General features: G+C 47.4%; 1 long non-coding RNA gene across 1 annotated transcript; it reads right to left on the minus strand.

Annotated features, from left to right (window-relative positions):
- Positions 1-912: 912 nt before the first annotated feature.
- On the minus strand, positions 913-2,074 carry LOC102012320. The gene is made up of 2 exons (XR_260394.1): positions 1,916-2,074; positions 913-1,302 (listed from the first exon to the last, which is right to left on the minus strand). It is a non-coding gene; the product is annotated as an uncharacterized LOC102012320 (long non-coding RNA).
- Between the last annotated feature and the right edge of the window lie 2,102 nt (positions 2,075-4,176).

The raw sequence follows: 4,176 nt of genomic DNA on the forward strand, positions 1-4,176 counted from the left end.
GAAGTGATGAGAGAGATGTGGGAAATAAAGACAGTATGCTTTCCAGATGGATTGAACATCCATCTGCGGAACATTGCTGGGGTAATGGTAATTTGAATATGGATTGAATATTAGATGGTATGATTGTCTCAATACCGGACTTTTTGGAAGCGATAATGATGCTGTGTTTATGTAGAGAAATCTCTTTGTTCTTAGGAAATACATGTTGCATTATTGGTAAGTGAAGTGTTAGGGTGTCTGCAACTTATCTTTAAACCTTTGGTTCAGCAAGAGACAGGAGAGAGAGAAAGAGAGAGAGAGAGAAAGAGAGAGAGAAAATAAATGTGACAATGTTATGCAAGCAGCTTTTCTACAGGCATGAAATTTCTCAGAATGAAATGTGGGGAGGAAAGACACTAAGTAAATGAATTAATTAATCAATTGAGTCAATGGCTGAGATTTGGGGAGCTGTTTCCCAGAGACCCTTATAAGCAGTTCGCTCACGTTGACTCCGACATGGACAGTTCCGGATGTAGCAGGGGCGGGATGATCTTCCACGGTCTCTTCCAGATTGTGCCTATGTGTATATATTTTGTTTCATTTGGAAATGCCAGACTAAAAAGCAAGAGACAGTGTGTGTGCTGCTTTAGCGGCTACTGCCATCTTGTGGACGTGAGCCGCTGGGTGTGTGCGGAAGCCAGACGGCGGGGGTCACCACATGCTAATGAGCTGCCGGGCGCAACCTGATGGCTGGCACCCTGGAGGTTAAAGGCTTAAGTACTTTTGTTAACTTCCTTCCAGAGTGAGTAACAGGGAAACGCAGCCTCCATCTTTCAACGAGCTTTCTCGATGCTGAGGGCCCTTCGCCTCTAAAATCCCCAGAACTAAAAGGACTCCCATCGATTTTACTCTACAAAATCAGAGCCAGGGAGGCATTTAGGGGGACTTTACTGCCGTTTGCGCATAATATTGACTTGTCGGCATTGTTTTCTTATTCACAAAGGGCCATAAAAATGATCCTGGGTACTTTTGATACCAGTTTTTCAAACCGCTAATTAGGTCCTGAAGCTTAGAAAGCGGGTCTTAGAGGATAACCCTTGATTGGGAGGTGGTGAGAGAGTGTGTTAGGAGGAGCTGGGGAGGAAGCAGAGTCTGGATTCTTTTTTCCCCACACAGGATGGATGTCATCAAGGCTCTGAGGACTTAGTGTCCGGGTGGACACGGATTGCTTTTCAGCTTCCAGGTGGCCCTTCCTGTTTGGGGCAGCTTGAACATACCACCTCCTGAGAACTCTTCATCAGGATGGTGCAGCCCCAGAACAACCTAGAAGGTGGAAACACAGAGTACTAGGTACCAACCCCAGACTTTCTGGACCAGCAGGGCTCAGGTAGCCTGAGAATCTGCATCCCTAACACATGTTCAGTTAATGCTGCCAGTGCAGGTCTGGTTAGTGTATTTGAGAACCACTGCTTTCAGAATCCAAAGACAAAACACATAGTAAGCACCTGGCAGGGAGTCAGCAGTCAATAAACATCCTCCTATGTCTCCCCTGCCCCACTCCTTCCCCTGCACCCCCTACACCAACCCTGAAGTAGACACAAGCATTTCAAAGCATGAGGTCATCCCTAAGGGCATGAGACAAATTGTTCCTAAAGGCACATCCCAGGCTGTCGTGGCAGAAAGTGTTCCCAGGTCAGCTAGAATCTCCAAATGTGACATTATTTGGAATGACACTTGGCATATAGAGTCTCTGCAGATGTAACTCAGGTACGCACCAAGATGAGATTACACTGCATTAGGGTAAGTCTTACATCCTGGGCAAAGGTCCTTATAAAAGAAAAGGACACACAGAGAGACAAGAAGGAAGAAGCCCATGTGGACATGGAGGCAGAGACAGGAACTGTGCTACCACAAAGCAAGGAGTCCCACAGCCCACCAAACACTGGAGGAAATGAGGAGTGTCCCTGCCAGAGGCTGAAGAGGGAATGTGGCTCTGTCAAAACTTCCACTTCTGGCTTCCAGCCTTCAGGACTCTGAAACAATAAATTTCTGTCATGTTAGACCAGGTAATTTGTAGCAACATATGACAGCTTTGGGCCACTAAGCAGTACCCCCAAAGAAGAAATGTGGGGAGCAGCTGAGCTAGAGATCAACCAACATTCTGGGCTAGAGCAAGGCCAGCCCCAAGAACATGGAGCTCCAGAGGAGAGCCATGTAAACAAGTTGTTGGGACTGGAGCACGCCCAGGCCAGCAGGCATCTGGCCTTGGTGTTCTTCCCTATTAACTGCAGCACACACAGCTCTGAGAATGTTTCACTTTCAGTGTTCTCAGCAAAAGTACCTGGCACTTTTGGCCCCATCTCATGCTCCCCCCACTGCCCCTTTTTACTGTGTAAAAATAAGGAGGTAGACCATGCTGGGCTGTCGCTTTCTCTCTGTCAGAGAGGTCAGGGCCCACCTGATCCCAGCCTTCCTTTCAGTATGTGTCTAGTTTCTTCTTAATCTCCTTGACCCGTCTCAGGACACCGCTGGCTGTGTGGGTCACGACAACGAAACTCTTCACATTGGCTGGTACGGCTCTGGCCCCTTCTCCAAGGAGCCTGCAAAGAGCTGCGTGACTCCAACCCACCCCACCGATCTGCATCACTTGTCTCTATGCCTTTGACCATATCACTAGGATTCTCATTTCTGTCCAGAGTCTGCAGCCCCTCTCCATGTGTGGCTCTTTGCTTCCGAAGAAAGGGATATGTGACACATTCCCACCCTCCAGGAGCTCACACCAACACTGAAGAATCAGGACTGGGAAAAGAGAGAGAAAGTTGGCATGGAAAAACCACTCTCTCATGTTGGTGGAGGGGGAGTGGACCAAGGATGTTAGGTTTAATGCACATAGCCGTGTCAGAGGGGATAGGATTTGACCAACCTCAGTAACAGCTATGCTGACACCATCGAGAATCCAATCTACTCTTAAGACTTCTGTAAATCCAGCCTCACTTCCCACATGCTGGGAGGATTTCCCATGTAAATAACAATCTCCCCCGTACTGTCATATTGGGTGCATTTCCCTGTCATTTGTTCCTGAGATTCTTAACCACCATAAGGCTGTGGTTTTCATCTACTGACTGATTCAGGTCTACTTGGGTTACTTGGGGAGGGGACATTCCCCTTAAAATCCTGTTCATATAAACCCTGTCCATGGAGCTCTCTTCTGATGCTTCTCTGTCTTAAGATATGCTTGGCAGATCGAACTCCTTGGTGTAAACATCTCTTCAAAACAAAGCAATCTTTCTGGGATCCCTGCTCTCTGGTTTTCTACACTTTAAGCCCCTTGTTAGAATTAATTGAAGAAGAGCAGTGATTCTGGATTCAGTCTTAACTGGAAACAAACCAAAGGAAACAATTTCATTGACAAATGTGATTCACGTTGGGAGATCTTCCTTTCCATCCTGACTACACAGCATCTGACTATAGCGCCTCTCAATAGACAGCCCAGAGCTGCCAGCCAAGGAGTAGGTTGGGTTAGAGTCTTGCTAAAGCTATGACTGTGAAGGAAGTGAGGGTGGAGGGTGGAACTGGAAGCAAAGGTTTGGCCAGCTCTATGGGCTATTGAAGTCCAGTCAATTAAGAATCCTAGGAAACAGTAGGTTGTTAGCAGGATTTGTTGCCAAGGGTCTTTCCAGGAGGTTTTAATAAATGGGGAGATGGCGGCTTGCCTGAAATCACCCTAGAACTTAAATACCATCTATAAGATTCCTGGCCTCTACCTTGATCGATAGACTGAGCTCAGGGTGCCCTTTCCTTGAGTTCTTTCTGGATTTCTTTCCAGGTGTGAACACTCAAAATTCATCTGTTGAAATGGGACAGTAGTAGAAGGTGGAGCCTTGGGAAGTGATGAAGTCACAATGGTGAAATTCCCATGAATGGAGTGAGTATTCTCATAAAAAAGACCTGAGGGAATTTGCTGCCACTCTCTCCCTCTCCCTCTCTTCCTCCCTCCCTCCCTCTCTTCTTGTCTCCTTCCCTCTCTCCCTCTCTTCTTGTCTCCTTCCCTCCCTCCCTCTCTCCCTCCCTCCCTCCCTCCCTCTCTCCCTCTCTCCCTCTACCATGTGAAGATACAAACAGAAATGGGCCATCTGCAAACCAGGAAGAGGGCCCTCAGCAGTCACCAGATCTGGTAGCACCTTGATTCTGGATTTT

This window comes from Chinchilla lanigera, unplaced genomic scaffold, assembly GCF_000276665.1.
Source record: "Chinchilla lanigera isolate Chin_1 unplaced genomic scaffold, ChiLan1.0 scaffold00015, whole genome shotgun sequence".
Classification (NCBI taxonomy): domain Eukaryota; kingdom Metazoa; phylum Chordata; class Mammalia; order Rodentia; family Chinchillidae; genus Chinchilla; species Chinchilla lanigera.